The 19289-nt window shown below is 47.1% G+C and overlaps 1 protein-coding gene across 5 annotated transcripts in view; it reads left to right on the forward strand.

The window, feature by feature from the left end:
• The window catches only part of LOC143765179 (uncharacterized), an 87332-nt gene that overhangs the window by 67692 nt on the left and 351 nt on the right, over positions 1 to 19289 (forward strand). For 4 of the 5 annotated variants that reach the window (XR_013213331.1, XR_013213333.1, XR_013213330.1 and 1 more), the window contains one exon: positions 18933 to 19066. The exons of the other annotated variant lie outside the window; for it this stretch is intronic. The gene's annotated coding sequence lies outside the window, so the exon portion shown is untranslated. The remainder of the gene's footprint in view (positions 1 to 18932; positions 19067 to 19289) is intronic. 5 annotated transcript variants of the gene reach the window in all.

Consider the following 19289-nt stretch of genomic DNA (forward strand, 5'->3'; position numbering starts at 1 on the left):
ACAAGCGAAGGTTAGAGCGGACCCAGTGTAGGCAGAGGTTCTGGCTGGCTCCCACCTTCGCCAGACCTCTAGAATCTTCCATTCAGTCATCTGACTGCCATGAGGCCATGGAGGTTTCTCGAGCGGGACCTAAGTCCCGGGCCGCTCAAGTACCCATGGTTTGTAATATTTGCCAACAGTTAGGACATTATGCTAATAAATGTCCACAGCGGTCGGGAAACGATCGTGTCTAGTAACCATTGGAGGAGGTTTACTAGACACAGCGGCATTTTCCTCCAAGCTGTCCTTTAAAGGGACAATCACTTTAGGCTCATCCACTCTAACAGTCGAGCTTTGTGTGGACTCAGGAGCAGAGGGGAATTTCATGTCCTCTGCCTTTGCTCACCGCCATGCAATACCTCTGGTGATGCTCACCAAACCGGTGACTGTTCGAGTAGTGAATGGGTTGACACTACCCTCACAAATCACACATCAGACTATCCCTTTCACATTATCCATGTCCCCTTCCCATCAGGAGATTATTTCCCTTCTTTTCATTCCCGAGGGAATAGACGAGATTCTGCTGGGAATACCCTGGCTCCGTTTCCACTCCCCACATATTGAGTGGACCTCTGGGAGGATATTGGGTTGGAGTGAATCATGTAAGGGCAGATGTGTGAAGGAGTGCATTCAGGTTACCACTACAGAGATACCTGCAGATCTTACTTCCCTTCCCAAGTGCTATTGGTCCTATGCAGATGTGTTCTCCAAAAAGGCTTCGGAGACCCTTCCACCTCACCACCCCTATGACTGTCCTATTGATCTCATGCCTGGAGCAGAACCACCTTGGGGACGGGTCTATCCCCTCTCTCTCACGGAAATGGAGGCTATGTCCCAATACATCCAGGAGAATTTGGCAAGAGGGTTCATTAGGAAGAGTGTCACCTGCAGGGGCAGGGTTCTTCTTCGTGCAGAAGAACAGAGAATTACGTTAAGAATAAGTACCCATTGCCCCTGATTTCTGAGCTCTTTGATAGGCTATGGGGAGCAAGGGTATTTACCAAATTAGATCTGCGGGGTGCTTATAACCTGATTCGCATCCGTGAGGGGGACGAATGGACGACGGTTTTTAATACCAGGGATGGGCACTATGAATATCTGGTGATGCCCTTCAGGCTCTGTAATGCCCCAGCCGTTTTCCAAAACTTTGTTAGCGATATCTTCTGAGATATTCTCTCCACCTCGGTCGTAGTCTATCTGGATGATATTCTCATCTTCTCTCCAGATATTGACTCCCACCGGAGAGATGTTTGCAGAGTCTTCGACCTCTTACAGGCAAATTCCCTCTATGCAAAGTTGGAGAAATGTGTGTTTGAGCAGGAGTCTTTACCTTTCCTGGGCTATATCATCTCCACCCAGGGATTGGCTATGGATCCTGCCAAACTACAGGCTGTGATGGACTGGCAAGAACCCCATCTCTTAAAGAGGTGCAGCGCTTTATGGGGTTGATTAATTACTATCGCCATTTCATCCCCCACTTCTCAACTTTGGTAGCTCCCTTGGTTGTTCTCACCAAGAAGGGAGCAAATCCCAAATTGTGGTCTGAAGAGGTCTCCAAGGCTTTCACTTCTATTAAGTCTCATTTTGCTAGCGCTCCCATCCTACATCGTCCCGATGTTGATAAGCCGTTTATATTGGAGGTGGATACTTCATCCGTTGGTGCTGGAGCAGTCCTCTTCCAAAAGGATGCTCAAGGTCGGAAGCATCCTTGCTTCTCCAAGACCTTCACACCAGCGGAGAGGAATTATTCCATCGACAGGGAGTTGCTAGCAATGAAGTTGGCCTTCTCGGAGTGGAGATATCTTTTGGTGTACTTACAAACAGCCCAGCGGCTAAATTCTCGTCAGGCCAGATAGTCCTTGTTCTCCCGGTTCCACTTGACCCTCCATTATCTCTCCGGGGAGAACATTCGTGCTGATGCTCTCTCGCTCCGTTGTGTCTTCTGAGGAGGAGGAAGGGGAGCCTCGGCTTATTGTCCCTTCTGAGAGCCTGAGAACCATAGCTTCGGTTTCGCTAGTCAGTGCCTCTGGGCAAGACTTTCGTACCTACTAATTTGCGACCGGAGGTTCTCTCTTGGGCTCATTTGTCCAGGGTGGGTGGATATTTTGGGACAAAGGACATCTGAGCTGCTGGCGAGGATGTACTGGTGGCTGCATGTGGTCCGTGACGTCAGAGATTATGTCATGTGTTGTGAATCTGGATTCTGGGCTCCCCCGGTGGCTACTGGTGGAATTGAACTGGTGTCTTCATCTTCTCTGTTCACCTGTTCCCATCAAGATGTGGGAGTCGCTATATCACCTTGCTGCTCTGTTAGTTGCTTGCCGGTCAACAATGTTATCAGAAGCCTCTCTGTGCTTGTTCCTGCTCCTAGACAACTACTAGATAAGTTGGACTCTTGTCCATGTTTGTTTTTGCATTTTTGTTCCAGTTCACAGCTGTAGCTTCGTTACTGTGTCTGGAAAGCTCTTGTGAACAGGAATTGCCACTCTGGTGTTATGAGTTAATGCCAGAGTTTTAAAGTAATTTCTGGATGGTGTTTTGATAGAGTTTTTTAGCTGACCATGAAAGTGTCCTTTCTGTCTTCTGCTATGTAGTAAGTGGACCTCAAATTTGCTAAACCTATTTTCATACTACGTTTGTTATTTCATCTTGATTCACCGCCAATACATGTGGGGGGCCTCTGTCTCCTTTCGGGGTATTTCTCTAGAGGTGAGCTAGGACTAATATTTTCCTCTGCTAGCTTTATTTAGTCCTCCGGCTGGTGCTGGGCATCTAGAATCAACGTAGGCATGCTACCCGGCCACTGCTAGTTGTGCGTTAGGTTTAGTTCATGGTCAGCTCAGTTTCCATCTTCCAAGAGCTAGTTCCTATATATGCTGATGCTATGATCTCTTGCCATTGAGATCATGACAGTTTGACCGGCCCACTAAAGGGTTAAAATCCTTGGCTGAGAAAGGAGAGAAATAAGTAGTCTGCTGAAATTTTTTTTTTTTTTTTTTTTTTTTTTTTCTCTCCTTTGAATGGCTCTGTGTTCACCTGTTTGCAATGGATCTTCAGAGTGTAACTGCAGGTTTGAATAATCTCGCCACGAAGGTACAAAATTTGCAAGATTTTGTTTGTCATGCACCTGTATCTGAGCCGAGAATTCCTTTGCCGGAATTTTTCTCGGGGAATAGATCTGGGTTTCAGAATTTTCGAAATAATTGCAAATTATTTTTGTCCCTGAAATCTCGCTCTGCCGGAGACCCTGCACAGCAGGTCAGGATTGTGATTTCCTTGCTCCGGGGCGACCCTCAAGACTGGGCTTTTTCATTGACACCAGGGGATCCTGCGTTGCTCAATGTGGATGCGTTTTTTCTGGCCTTGGGGTTGCTTTATGACGAACCTCATTTGGAGCTTCAGGCAGAAAAAACTTTGATGTCCCTATCTCAGGGGCAAGATGAAGCGGAAATTTACTGCCAAAGATTCCGTAAATGGTCTGTGCATACTCAGTGGAATGAGTGCGCCCTGGCGGCGACTTTCAGAGAGGGTCTCTCTGATGCCATTAAGGATGTTATGGTGGGGTTCCCTGTGCCTGCGGGTCTGAATGAGTCCATGACAATGGCTATTCAGATCGATAGGCGTTTGCGGGAGCGCAAACCAGTGCACCATCTGGCGGTGTCCACTGAGAAATCGCCAGAGAGTATGCAGTGTGATAGAATTCTGTCCCGAAGCGAGCGGCAGAATTTTAGACGGAAAAATGGGTTGTGTTTCTATTGTGGTGATTCTACTCATGTTATATCAGCATGCTCTAAGCGCACTAAAAAGCTTGGTAAATCTGTTTCCATTTGCACCTTACCGTCTAAGTTTATTCTATCTGTGACCCTGATTTGCTCTTTGTCATCTATTACCACGGACGCCTATGTCGACTCTGGCGCCGCTTTGAGTCTTATGGATTGGTCCTTTGCCAAACGCTGTGGGTATGATTTAGAGCCTTTGGAGACTCCTATTCCTCTGAAGGGGATTGACTCCACCCCATTGGCTAATAATAAACCACAATACTGGACACAAGTAACTATGCGTATTAATCCGGATCACCAGGAGATTATTCGCTTTCTGGTGCTGTATAATCTACATGATGATTTGGTGCTAGGATTGCCTTGGCTGCAATCTCACAACCCAGTCCTCGACTGGAGAGCTATGTCTGTGTTGAGCTGGGGATGTAAGGGGGCTCATGGGGATGTACCTGTGGTTTCCATTTCATCATCTATTCCCTCTGAAATTCCTGAGTTCCTGTCTGACTATCGTGACGTCTTTGAAGAATCCAAGCTTGGTTCGTTACCTCCGCACCGAGAGTGCGATTGTGCCATAGATTTAATCCCGGGTAGTAAATACCCAAAGGGTCGTTTATTTAATCTGTCTGTGCCTGAACATGCTGCTATGCGTGAATATATAAAGGAGTCCTTGGAAAAGGGACATATTCGTCCATCGTCATCTCCCTTAGGAGCCGGTTTTTTCTTTGTGTCAAAAAAAGACGGCTCTTTGAGACCATGTATTGATTATCGGCTTTTGAATAAAATCACTGTTAAATATCAATACCCATTGCCGTTGCTGACTGATTTGTTTGCTCGCATAAAGGGGGCCAAGTGGTTCTCTAAGATTGACCTTCGTGGGGCGTATAATTTGGTGCGAATCAGGCAGGGGGATGAGTGGAAAACCGCATTTAATACGCCCGAGGGCCACTTTGAGTATTTAGTGATGCCTTTTGGTCTTTCAAATGCTCCGTCAGTTTTCCAGTCCTTTATGCATGATATTTTTCGCGATTATTTGGATAAATTTATGATTGTGTATCTGGATGATATTCTGATTTTTTCGGATGACTGGGACTCTCATGTCCAGCAAGTCAGGAGGGTTTTTCAGGTTTTGCGGTCTAATTCTTTGTGTGTGAAGGGTTCTAAGTGTGTTTTTGGGGTACAGAGGATTTCCTTTTTGGGATATATTTTTTCCCCCTCTTCCATTGAAATGGATCCTGTCAAGGTTCAAGCTATTTGTGATTGGACGCAGCCCTCTTCTCTTAAGAGTCTTCAGAAATTTTTGGGCTTTGCTAACTTTTATCGTCGATTTATTGCTGGTTTTTTGGATATTGCTAAGCCATTGACCGATTTGACTAAGAAGGGTGCTGATGTTGCTGATTGGTCCCCTGATGCTGTGGAGGCCTTTCGGGAGCTTAAGCGCCGTTTTTCCTCTGCCCCTGTGTTGCGTCAGCCTGATGTTGCTCTACCTTTTCAGGTTGAGGTCGACGCTTCTGAGATCGGAGCTGGGGCAGTGTTGTCGCAGAAAAGTTCTGACTGCTCCGTGATGAGGCCTTGTGCCTTCTTTTCCCGTAAATTTTCGCCCGCTGAGCGGAATTATGATGTTGGGAATCGGGAGCTTTTGGCCATGAAGTGGGCTTTTGAGGAGTGGCGCCATTGGCTTGAGGGGGCCAGACATCAGGTGGTGGTATTGACTGACCACAAAAATTTGGTTTATCTTGAGACTGCCAGGCGCCTGAATCCTAGACAGGCGCGCTGGTCATTATTTTTCTCTCGGTTTAATTTTGTGGTGTCATACCTACCGGGTTCTAAGAATGTTAAGGCGGATGCCCTTTCTAGGAGTTTTGAGCCTGACTCGCCTGGTAACTCTGAGCCCACAGGTATCCTTAAGGATGGAGTGGTATTGTCAGCCGTTTCTCCAGACCTGCGGCGGGCCTTGCAGGAGTTTCAGGCGGATAGACCTGATCGTTGCCCACCTGATAAACTGTTTGTTCCTGATGATTGGACCAGTAGAGTCATCTCTGAGGTTCATTCTTCTGCGTTGGCAGGTCATCCTGGCATTTTTGGTACCAGGGATTTGGTGGCAAGGTCCTTCTGGTGGCCTTCCCTGTCACGAGATGTGCGAGGCTTTGTGCAGTCTTGTGACGTTTGTGCTCGGGCCAAGCCTTGTTGTTCTCGGGCTAGTGGATTGTTGTTGCCCTTGCCTATTCCTAAGAGGCCTTGGACGCACATCTCGATGGATTTTATTTCAGATCTGCCTGTTTCTCAGAAGATGTCTGTCATCTGGGTGGTGTGTGACCGTTTCTCTAAGATGGTCCATTTGGTTCCTCTGCCCAAGTTGCCTTCTTCTTCCGAGTTGGTTCCTCTGTTTTTTCAAAATGTTGTTCGTTTGCATGGTATTCCTGAGAATATCGTTTCTGACAGAGGGACCCAATTCGTGTCTAGATTTTGGCGGGCATTCTGTGCTAGGATGGGCATAGATTTATCTTTTTCGTCCGCTTTCCATCCTCAGACGAATGGCCAGACTGAGCGGATTAATCAGACCCTGGAGACATATCTGAGGTGTTTTGTGTCTGCTGACCAGGATGATTGGGTTGCTTTTTTGCCATTGGCGGAGTTCGCTCTCAATAATCGGGCCAGCTCTGCCACTTTGGTGTCCCCGTTTTTCTGTAATTCGGGGTTTCATCCTCGATTTTCCTCTGGTCAGGTGGAATCTTCGGATTGTCCTGGAGTGGATGCTGTGGTGGAGAGATTGCATCAGATCTGGGGGCAGGTGGTGGACAATTTGAGGTTGTCCCAGGAGAAGACTCAGCTTTTTGCTAACCGCCGTCGTCGTGTTGGTCCTCGTCTTCGTGTTGGGGACTTGGTGTGGTTGTCTTCTCGTTTTGTCCCTATGAGGGTCTCTTCTCCTAAGTTTAAGCCTCGGTTCATCGGCCCGTATAAGATATTGGAGATTCTTAACCCTGTTTCCTTCCGTTTGGACCTCCCTGCATCCTTTTCTATTCATAACGTTTTTCATCGGTCATTATTGCGCAGGTATGAGGTACCGGTTGTGCCTTCCGTTGAGCCTCCTGCTCCGGTGTTGGTTGAGGGTGAGTTGGAGTACGTTGTGGAGAAAATCTTAGACTCTCGTGTTTCCAGACGGAGACTCCAGTATCTGGTCAAGTGGAAGGGATACGGCCAGGAGGATAATTCTTGGGTGAATGCATCTGATGTTCATGCCTCTGATCTGGTTCGTACCTTTCATAGGGCCCATCCTGATCGCCCTGGTGGTTCTGGTGAGGGTTCGGTGCCCCCTCCTTGAGGGGGGGGTACTGTTGTGAATCTGGATTCTGGGCTCCCCCGGTGGCTACTGGTGGAATTGAACTGGTGTCTTCATCTTCTCTGTTCACCTGTTCCCATCAAGATGTGGGAGTCGCTATATAACCTTGCTGCTCTGTTAGTTGCTTGCCGGTCAACAATGTTATCAGAAGCCTCTCTGTGCTTGTTCCTGCTCCTAGACAACTACTAGATAAGTTGGACTCTTGTCCATGTTTGTTTTTGCATTTTTGTTCCAGTTCACAGCTGTAGCTTCGTTACTGTGTCTGGAAAGCTCTTGTGAACAGGAATTGCCACTCTGGTGTTATGAGTTAATGCCAGAGTTTTAAAGTAATTTCTGGATGGTGTTTTGATAGAGTTTTTTAGCTGACCATGAAAGTGTCCTTTCTGTCTTCTGCTATGTAGTAAGTGGACCTCAAATTTGCTAAACCTATTTTCATACTACGTTTGTTATTTCATCTTGATTCACCGCCAATACATGTGGGGGGCCTCTGTCTCCTTTCGGGGTATTTCTCTAGAGGTGAGCTAGGACTAATATTTTCCTCTGCTAGCTTTATTTAGTCCTCCGGCTGGTGCTGGGCATCTAGAATCAACGTAGGCATGCTACCCGGCCACTGCTAGTTGTGCGTTAGGTTTAGTTCATGGTCAGCTCAGTTTCCATCTTCCAAGAGCTAGTTCCTATATATGCTGATGCTATGATCTCTTGCCATTGAGATCATGACAGTCATGAATCCCAATGGCTAGGGATAGCAAGGGACAAGCAAAGTAATACAAAATATCGGACGAGCTCTAGGGTGATGGAACCTGGGCTGACCGCTGCCCTACGCCTGACAAACGCAATTAGAGATAGCCAGGGAGCGTGCCTACGTTGGTTCTAGACGCCACGCACCAGCCTAAGAGCTAACTAGTACTGCAGAGAAAATAAAGACCTCACTTGCCTCCAGAGGAATGAACCCCAAAAGGTATAGTTGCCCCCCACATGTATTGACGGTGAAATGAGAGGAAGGCACACACATAGAGATGATATATATAGGTTCAGCAAATTGAGGCCCGCTGTAAACTAGAAAGCAGAACGATACAAAAGGGGTCTGAGCGGTCAGCAAAAAAACCCTAATCAAAAAACCATCCTGAGATTACAAGAACCCATGTGCCAACTCATGGCACATGGGGAGAACCTCAGTCCACTAGAGCTACCAGCTAGCATAGAGACATAATAAGCAAGCTGGACAAAAAACCAAACAACTGAAAATCAGCACTTAGCTTATCCTGAAAGATCTGGGAGCAGGTAGGCAGGAACCAAACAGAGCACATCTGAATACATTGATAACCGGCAAGGGAATGACAGAAAGGCCAGGTAAAATAGGAAACACCCAGCCTCTGATGGACAGGTGGAAACCAAAGGCCGCAACCCACCAAAGTCACCCAGTACCAGCAGTAACCACCAGAGGGAGCCCACAAACAGAATCCACAACAGTACCCCCCCCTCGAGGAGGGGTCACCGAACCCTCACGAGAACCCCCAGGGCGATCAGGGTGAGCTCTATGGAAGGCGCGGACCAAATCAGTCGCATGAACATCGGAGGCGACCACCCAGGAATTATCCTCCTGACCATAACCCTTCCACTTAACCAAATACTGGAGTTTGCGTCTGGAAACACGAGAATCCAAGATCTTCTCAACAACATACTCCAATTCTCCCTCCACCAGCACCGGAGCAGGAGGCTTGACCGAAGGAACAACGGGCACCTCATACCTCCGCAACAACGACCGATGGAACACATTATGAATAGCAAACGATGCTGGGAGATCCAAACGAAAAGATACAGGGTTAAGAATCTCCGAGATCCTATAAGGACCGATGAACCGAGGCTTGAACTTAGGAGAAGAGACCTTCATAGGGACAAAACGAGAAGACAACCACACCAAATCCCCAACAAGAAGTCGGGGACCCACGCGGCGACGGCGATTAGCAAACTGCTGAGTCTTCTCCTGAGATAACTTCAAATTGTCCACCACCTGGTTCCAAATCTGATGCAGCCTGTCCACCACCACGTCCACTCCAGGACAATCCGAAGACTCCACCTGACCAGAGGAAAAACGAGGATGAAACCCCGAATTACAAAAAAAAGGAGAGACCAACGTGGCAGAACTAGCCCGATTATTAAGAGCAAATTCGGCCAGTGGCAAAAAAGCAACCCAGTCATCTTGATCAGCAGAAACAAAACACCTCAAATAAGTTTCCAAGGTCTGATTAGTTCGCTCCGTCTGGCCATTCGTCTGAGGATGGAATGCAGACGAGAAAGACAAATCAATGCCCATCTTGGCACAAAACGTCCGCCAAAATCTAGACACAAACTGGGATCCCCTGTCAGAAACGATATTCTCCGGAATCCCATGCAAACGAACCACGTTCTGAAAAAATAAAGGGACCAATTCAGAGGAGGAAGGCAACTTAGGCAAGGGCACCAAATGAACCATCTTAGAAAAGCGGTCACACACAACCCAGATAACGGACATTTTCTGTGAAACCGGGAGATCAGAAATAAAATCCATGGAAATGTGCGTCCAAGGCCTCTTCGGGATGGGCAAGGATAACAACAACCCACTGGCCCGAGAACAGCAAGGCTTAGCTCGAGCACACACTTCACAAGACTGCACAAAGGTACGCACATCCCTAGACAAGGAAGGCCACCAAAAAGACCTGGCCACCAAGTCTCTAGTACCAAATATTCCAGGATGACCAGCCAACACAGAAGAATGGACCTCGGAGATGACTCTACTGGTCCAATCATCCGGAACAAACAGTCTTTCTGGTGGACAACGATCCGGTTTATCCACCTGAAACTCCTGCAATGCACGTCGCAAGTCTGGGGATACGGCGGACAATATTACCCCATCCCTAAGGATACCAGTAGGCCCAGAGTCTCCAGGAGAGTCAGGCACAAAACTCCTGGAAAGAGCATCTGCCTTCACATTCTTTGAACCTGGCAGGTAAGAAACCACGAAATTGAAACGAGAAAAAAACAACGACCAACGAGCCTGTCTAGGATTCAAACGCCTGGCAGACTCAAGGTAAATGAGATTCTTGTGATCAGTCAAGACCACCACACGATGTTTAGCACCCTCAAGCCAATGACGCCACTCCTCAAATGCCCACTTCATGGCCAAAAGCTCCCGATTACCCACATCATAATTGCGCTCGGCGGGTGAGAATTTTCTAGAGAAGAATGCACATGGCTTCATCACCGAGCCATTAGAACTTCTCTGTGACAAAACCGCCCCCGCTCCAATCTCGGAAGCATCAACCTCAACCTGAAAAGGAAGTGAAACATCTGGTTGACACAACACAGGAGCAGAAGAAAACCGGCGCTTAAGTTCCTGAAAGGCCTCCACGGCCGCAGGAGACCAATCAGCAACATCAGCACCCTTTTTAGTCAAATCAGTCAAAGGTTTAACAATACTGGAAAAATTAGCAATGAACCGACGATAAAAATTAGCAAACCCCAAGAACTTCTGAAGGCTCTTAACAGATGTAGGTTGTGTCCAGTCACAAATCGCCTGAACCTTGACGGGATCCATCTCAATAGTAGAAGGAGAAAAAATGTACCCCAAAAAAGAAATCTTCTGGACTCCGAAGAGACACTTTGAGCCCTTCACAAACAGAGAATTGGCCCGCAGAACCTGAAACACCTTCCTGACCTGTAGAACATGAGACTCCCAGTCATCAGAAAACACCAAAATATCATCCAAATACACAATCATAAACTTATCCAGATATTCACGGAAAATATTGTGCATAAAGGACTGAAAGACTGACGGAGCATTGGAGAGTCCAAAAGGCATTACCAAATACTCAAAATGGCCCTCAGGCGTATTAAATGCGGTTTTCCACTCATCACCCTGTTTTATCCGCACCAGATTATACGCACCGCGAAGATCTATCTTAGTGAACCACCTAGCCCCCTTAATGCGAGCAAACAAATCAGTCAATAATGGCAATGGATACTGATACTTGACTGTAATCTTATTCAGAAGGCGATAATCTATACAAGGCCTCAGGGAACCATCTTTTTTTGCCACGAAAAAAAAAACCTGCTCCCAGAGGGGACGAAGATGGACGAATATGTCCCTTTTCCAAGGACTCCTTAATATAATTCCGCATAGCAGTATGCTCTGGCAGTGACAGATTAAATAAACGACCCTTAGGGAACTTACTGCCAGGAATCAATTCTATAGCACAGTCACAATCTCTATGCGGAGGGAGCGAATTGAGCTTAGGCTCCTCAAAAACATCCCTATAGTCAGACAAAAACGCAGGGATCTCAGAAGGAGTAGATGAAGCGATTGAAATCGGAGGTGCATAATCATGAACCCCCTGACATCCCCAGCTTAACACAGACATTGTTTTCCAGTCCAGGACAGGATTATGAGTTTGTAACCATGGCAGACCAAGCACTAGTACATCATGTAAATTATACAGTACAAGGAAGCGAATCACCTCCTGATGAACGGGAGTCATGCGCATGGTCACTTGTGTCCAATACTGTGGTTTATTCATAGCCAATGGTGTAGAGTCAATTCCCTTCAGAGGAATAGGAACTTCCAGAGGTTCCAGACTAAAACCGCAGCGTTTAGCAAATGACCAATCCATAAGACTCAGGGCAGCGCCCGAATCCACATAGGCATCGACGGAAATGGAAGACAGTGAAAAAATCAGAGTCACAGACAAAATGAACTTAGGCTGCAGAGTACCAATGGCAAAAGATTTATCAACCCTTTTTGTGCGTTTAGAGCATGCTGATATAACATGAGCTGAATCACCACAATAAAAACACAATCCATTTTTCCGCCTATAATTTTGGCGTTCACTTCTGGACTGAATTCTATCACATTGCATAGTCTCAGGTGCCTGTTCAAAAGACACCGCCAACTGGTGCACGGGTTTGCGCTCCCGTAAACGCCGATCAATCTGAATGGCCATAGCCATCGACTCATTCAGACCTGTAGGCGTAGGGAACCCCACCATAATATCCTTAATGGCCTCGGAAAGACCATTTCTGAAGTTTGCAGCCAGGGCGCACTCATTCCACTGAGTAAGCACCGACCATTTCCGAAATTTTTGACAATATATTTCCGCTTCATCATACCCCTGAGAGAGGGCTAATAAAGCCTTTTCAGCCTGAATCTCCAGGTTGGGTTCCTCATAGAGCAATCCCAATGCCAGAAAAAACGCATCCACATTGAGCAATGCAGGATCCCCTGGTGCCAATGCAAATGCCCAATTCTGAGGGTCGCCTCGCAGGAAAGATATTACAATCTTGACCTGTTGAGCAGGGTCTCCAGAGGAGCGAGATTTTAAAGAAAGAAACAATTTACAATTGTTCCTGAAATTCAGGAAGGTAGATCTATCTCCAGAAAAGAACTCTGGAATAGGAATTCTAGGTTCAGACATGGGAGTGTGAACAACAAAATCCTGTATGTTTTGAACTTTTGCCGCGAGATTACTCAGGCTGGAAGCCAAACTCTGGACATCCATGTTAAACAGCTAATATCAGAGCCATTCAAGGGTTAAGAGGAGGTAAGAAGCAGCTAGACAGCAATTAAGGGCTAGGCAGCAAAACTCTGAAGGGAAAAAAAAAAAAAATTTCCCTTAAACACTTCTTTTTCTCCTGCTTCAGCCCAAACAATTAACACTTTGTGGGCCGGCTATACTGTCATGAATCCCAATGGCTAGGGATAGCAAGGGACAAGCAAAGTAATACAAAATATCGGACGAGCTCTAGGGTGATGGAACCTGGGCTGACCGCTGCCCTACGCCTGACAAACGCAACTAGAGATAGCCAGGGAGCGTGCCTACGTTGGTTCTAGACGCCACGCACCAGCCTAAGAGCTAACTAGTACTGCAGAGAAAATAAAGACCTCACTTGCCTCCAGAGGAATGAACCCCAAAAGGTATAGTTGCCCCCCACATGTATTGACGGTGAAATGAGAGGAAGGCACACACATAGAGATGATATATATAGGTTCAGCAAATTGAGGCCCGCTGTAAACTAGAAAGCAGAACGGTACAAAAGGGGTCTGAGCGGTCAGCAAAAAACCCTAATCAAAAAAACATCCTGAGATTACAAGAACCCATGTGCCAACTCATGGCACATGGGGAGAACCTCAGTCCACTAGAGCTACCAGCTAGCATAGAGACATAATAAGCAAGCTGGACAAAAAAAACAACAACTGAAAATCAGCACTTAGCTTATCCTGAAAGATCTGGGAGCAGGTAGGCAGGAACCAAACAGAGCACATCTGAATACATTGATAGCCGGCAAGGGAATGACAGAAAGGCCAGGTAAAATAGGAAACACCCAGCCTCAGATGGACAGGTGGAAACCAAAGGCCGCAACCCACCAAAGTCACCCAGTACCAGCAGTAACCACCAGAGGGAGCCCACAAACAGAATCCACAACAAGATTATATTCGGGCATGTGTCTCCTGCGCCAAAAATAAGTCTCCTCGACAACGGCCAGCTGGGTTACTTTATCCCTTGCCGGTGGCAGACAGGCCCTGGGAGATGGTCGGGATGGACTTTGTGGTGGGCTTACCCAAGTCTCGTGGCTGCACTATCATTTGGGTTATCACCGACCATTTTCTAAAATGGTGCACTTGGTGCCGCTTCTACGGCTACCTTCTGCACGGGCCTTGGCAGCATTGTTTATAAAACACATCTTCCGCCTACACGGTATGCCGGACAAAATTATCAGTGACCTGGGTCCCCAGTTTGCATCTCGGTTCTGGAGAGAGCTTTGTCGTCTTCTCAGCATTGAGTTATTATTATTATTTATTGTTATAGCGCCATTTATTCCATGGTGCTTTACATGTAAGGAAGGGTATACATAATAAAAACAAGTACAATAATCTAAAACAATACAAGTCATAACTGGTACAGGAGGAGAGAGGACCCTGCCCGCGAAGGCTCACAATCTACAAGGGATGGGTGAGAATACAGTAGGCGAGGATAGAGCTGGTCATGCAGCAGTTTGGTCGATCGGTGATTATTGCAGGTTGTAGGCTTGTCGGAAGAGGTGGGTCTTCAGGCTCTTTTTGAAGGTTTCAATGGTAGGTGAGAGTCTGATTTGTTGTGGTAGAGGGTTCCAGAGTAGGGGCGATGGACGAGAGAAATCTTGTATACGATTGTGGGAAGAGGAGATAAGAGGGGAGTAGAGAAGGAGATCTTGTGAGGATCGGAGGTTACGTGTAGGTAAGTACCGGGAGACGAGGTCACAGATGAATGGAGGAGACAGGTTGTGGATGGCTTTGTACGTCATGGTTAGGGTTTTGTACTGGAGTCTCTGGGCAATGGGGAGCCAGTGAAGGGATTGACAGAGGGCAGAGGCCGGGGAGTAGGTGGATTATTCGGGCAGCAGAGTTTAGAATAGATTGGAGGTGTGTGAGCGTGTTAGAGGGGAGGCCACAGAGCAGGAGGTTGCAGTAGTCAAGGCGAGAGATGATGAGGGCATGGACTAGGGTTTTTGCTGATTCTTGGTTGAGGAATGTACAGATTCGTGAATTATTTTTGAGTTGAAGTTGGCTGGAAGTGGAAAGGGCTTGGATATGTGGTTTGAAGGAGAGATCAGCGTCAAAGATTACCCCAAGGCAGCGAGCTTGTGGGACTGGGGAGAGTGGGCAGCCATTTACTGTAATGGATAGGTTCATTGGGGGGGTCGCATGAGATGGGGGAAAGATGATGAATTCTGTTTTGTCCATGTTAAGTTTCCGAAATCTAGCGGAGAAGAAGGATGAAATAGTGGACAGACATTGAGGGATTCTGGTTAGTAGGGAGGTGATATCTGGTCCAGAAATGTAGATCTGTGTGTCATCAGCATAGAGGTGATACTGAAAGCCATGAGATTCTATGAGCTGTGCCAGGCCAAAGGTGTAAATGGAGAAGAGCAGGGGCCCTAGGACTGAACCTTGTGGGACTCCGACAGATAGTGGGTGAGGAGAGGAGGTGGTGTGTGAGTGGGAGACACTGAATGTCCGGTCTGTTAGGTATGATGAGATCCAGGATAGGGCCAAGTCTGTGATACCAAGGGATGAGAGGGTCTGTAATAATAGGGAATGGTCCACTGTGTCAAAGACAGCCAACAGGTCGAGGAGGAGGAGGACAGAGTAGTGTCGCTTGCTCTTGGCGGTTAAGAGGTCATTGGTGACCTTAGGTAGGGAAGTTTCAGTGGAATGGTGTGACCGGAAGCCAGATTGTAAGCATTCAAAGAGGGAGCAAGAAGAGAGATGGGAGGACAGTTCAAGGTAGACGTGTTGTTCCAGTAGTTTGGAAGCATAGGGGAGAAGTTGAATCTCTCTTCTGCATATCATCCTGAGACGAATGGGTTGGTAGAGTGGGCCAACCAGACCTTGGTCACATATCTGCGACATTTTGTTTCAGCCAGGCAGTATGACTAGGCATCCTTGCTATCATGGGCGGAGTTTGCGCTGAACAATGCCGTAGCTGACTCCACTGGACAGACCCCATTCCTCCTTAACTACGGTCAGCATCCACAGGTTCCTGTGCCTATGCCCGTGTCTTCCGCCGACTCCAGGGTGGCAGACTGGGCTGTGGAGGCACGGGACATTTGGGACCGCGCTCAGGATGCCATTCGTTCCTCCAAGGAGAATGAGGTCCTCCGCTGATGCACATCGGCGCCCCGCTCCGACCTTTGCTCCTGGCGACTTAGTGTGGCTCTCTGCCCGTAACATCAGGCTGCGAGTTGAGTCCACAAAGTTTGCACCTCGCTACTTGGGCCCCTTCAAGGTTGTCAAACAGGTTAACCCTGTGGTTTACTGTCTGGCCCTTCCACCATGGCTGGGTATCACCGACACCTTTTATGTGTTCCTCTTGAAGCCCGTATACATGTCCAGGTTTTCCGAGTCATCTGCCGGGACATCGGGTTTGTCTACGGACGATTACGAGGTGAACGCTATTTTGGGTGCAAGGTGGTACGTGGCAAAACATTTTATTTGGTGGACTGGAAGGGTTATGGTCCTGAGGACAGGTCCTGGGAGCCTGCTGAGCACATTCAGGCTCTGCAGCTCATTGCTGCCTTCGAGTGTAGCAAGGTCCAGGGAGGCGGGGGCCCTAGGAGGGGGGGTAATGTTAGGGGTCGAGTTCCCGCCTCTGCACAGGGGGAATCTCGAGCCATCTCCACTGCGGTCTCCCATTTTTCTGCTGCAGTGGAGCCTGCTCAGTGGAGGCGTCGGTCCCAGCGTCTCGCTCAGTCTCATACTGTGCAAAGGGTTACTGCTGCCTTTCCTGCTTCTGCCATTGTAGCCAGTACTGGTCAGCGGCGGGCAGACGTCTTTGGGACTAAGTCCTACTTTTCCCCTTCTGAGCATGCCCAGGGTAAGATCTCTCATTGGAGATCAAGGGTCACATGATCTGGTACTGCAGCAACTACCATTGGTCCTCTAGGAAGGTCCTGAAGTTGCTGCTGCTATAAAAGGTTCGCATGACCGCACGGCCATGCGCTAGTATCAATCTATGTTATGTGCTTTGCGCCAGTGTGGTCTTGTGTGTATGTATTTAGGGCCCCAGCTGAAATAAGCCCCTAGAATACCGGCATCTCTGGTGAGGAGTTTTGTGTGTATGTATTCAGGGTCCCGGCTGAAATAAGCCCCTAGTATACCGGCACCTCCAGTGAGGAGTTGTAAGTGTGCAAGACCACTGACTGCTATCAGCTCAGCAGTTAGCTGTGTACTCCTGTGAGTCTAACAGGGCACAGTGCTTTCTTTTGTCGGCGACTCTGTGAAGTAACAGAGTTCGCTTATACCGCCATGTAGTGCCATTTGCTAGCAGCAGGTTCCTCCTGCACGGTGGACCCCGGGCTGCGAACGCACCAATAACTTCATCTATTTACTCGGTGCGTTCCGCTAGCCCTAGCACATGGTTCGAGATTTCCCCTGTGCAGCGGTGGGAACTCGACACCTAACACATGTATATCTAAAATGTATATGTAGAGGTTGGGACATTGACCAAAACATTGAACAGTGACATAGTCAGGAGGATAGCTGAGGAGAAGTTTAGGGGATCAGGAATAGAAGAAAGGTAACAGATATGTCATACAGTCCAGAGTCAATTTCAACAAGGCATCCAAAGGATTAATCAGCAAGGAAGTGGTTAAAAAAGCATGGTCAGATTTCAGCATGTCAATCAGAATTACATGTACAAGGAGCAATATTACAATGCATTAACTGGCATCAGACAGGTGACACATGGGGATTGAAATAAGCAGTACAGGAGTGAGGTGACACTAATTTATAGCATGGAATGCAAGTCTGCTGCCCCAAATGCCTACAATCTGTCTTGTATTAGGAAAAACATTGCTTCTACAAAAGAAAGTATTTTACCTCTTTATAAAGCCCTTGTAAGAATGCATTTTGAGTAGGCAGCCCAGTTTGGGAAAAAAAAATTATCAAAAAGCTGTAGAACTAAAATGTCACTGCAGACTAGAGCATCAGAATGATATCATGCTGCTGTGGGAGCAGGAAACCGGTCGCAGTTACAGGGGAAATCAGATTAGTCTCCCGTCATATTACACCATCATGCAGTTAACCATTGTTCAAACAAGTGGCTCTACCTCAATGAATAAATGGTGATATTTCATCTTAAGACTCAATTAATTCTTCAAGTTGTGCATTGTTTTGAATGTTATTCTGATTGCCACATGGGGTCAGGAACGAATTTGAAACACATTCAATATTCCACATGAAAGACAGTCCACTGCTTCAGGGGTAAGTCACCGACACAGGATTGGAAGGATCGGGACTATTAATTATTGATGTTTAAGAGCCTTAAGGCCGGTTTCACATGTCAGTGGCTCCGGTACGTTAGGTGACAGTTTCCTCACGTACCGGAGCCACTGACACACGTAGACACATTGAAATCAATGCATCTGTGCAGATGTCATTGATTTTTTGCGGACCGTGTCTCCGTGTGCCAAACACGGAGACATGTCAGTGTTCGTGGGAGTGCACGGATTACACGGACCCATTAAAGTCAATCATCATTACAGTGATGAATATGCGGCTCCACCCCTATGGGAGGTGGAGCCGCATATTCATCAACTGTAATGGGCGGCACCACGTGACCGCTCAGTGCAGGAGAAGCTGCCGGGCGGAGAGCAAGCGTCGAGGGAGGCGGGTGAGTATTTTAATGCCGGCGGCCGGGCGCACAGGGGGTGGGAGGGGGGAGGATGCCCTAAAGTTTATTTTAAACACATAAAAACAAAAAAAAAAGGATTTTTCATCCCTTCTCCCCAGCGAGCGCTGGAGAGAACGGATGAATGGCGGCTTCAGCACCATGCTGGGGGGACAGCGCTTACTGTAGCTTACGTGTGCCACACGGATGGCCTACGTGAGCACACGGACACGGATAACGTTTTTTTCCGGTACCGGAATTATCTGGACGTGTGGGACAGGCCTAAAAGATATTCTGTAATATGTCTGGACTGAATGCTGGTTAGCAGGTCCTCACAAAAGTATGAAAAGACATATTGTAGGTGTTTCGGACTTTATATTTCTATGTGTACTGTAATTTGGGTTCTGGTCGAGTATGACTGGTGTTTGAAAGGGTGAGTTTGTGGGGTAGGGAACTTAGGGTTTAAATGGTCTGCTTTGGATATCATGTTTTTCTTTTCTGTAAAATGTTTTAAAAATCTTGAAAAATTTACTTGAGTTTAAAAAATAAAGCACCTGTTCTGCCTCTCGTTCACTGTATTCCTCTCACCCTTTCTAATAGGAAGCTGTAATCTAATTCCTCAGTGAACAGGCAGTCCATCCCTAATTTACCAGTTTTCAAGTGAAAGATAAGTTTAGGAGGTGAATGGAAGGAAAAAAATGGCACTTAGGAAGAGAATGTAGCACTTGTCTATGGTAAGATACATTACAAATTGTAGTACATATTTCTCTGCCGTATTGATTTATTAAAAACTTCCTGAAACTATAGTAATAGTGTGACATGTTTATGTGGAGTTTGTTACTTTAGATTTAAATCATTTTTTGTGAAAAATAAAAAAAACCTTTATTTAAAAGTGACAAAATCAAGACTTTAAGACAATTTTTCAATATGGCACATTTCTGTATTTACATAGTTATC

The sequence above is a fragment of the Ranitomeya variabilis genome, chromosome 4, assembly GCF_051348905.1.
Source record: "Ranitomeya variabilis isolate aRanVar5 chromosome 4, aRanVar5.hap1, whole genome shotgun sequence".
Classification (NCBI taxonomy): domain Eukaryota; kingdom Metazoa; phylum Chordata; class Amphibia; order Anura; family Dendrobatidae; genus Ranitomeya; species Ranitomeya variabilis.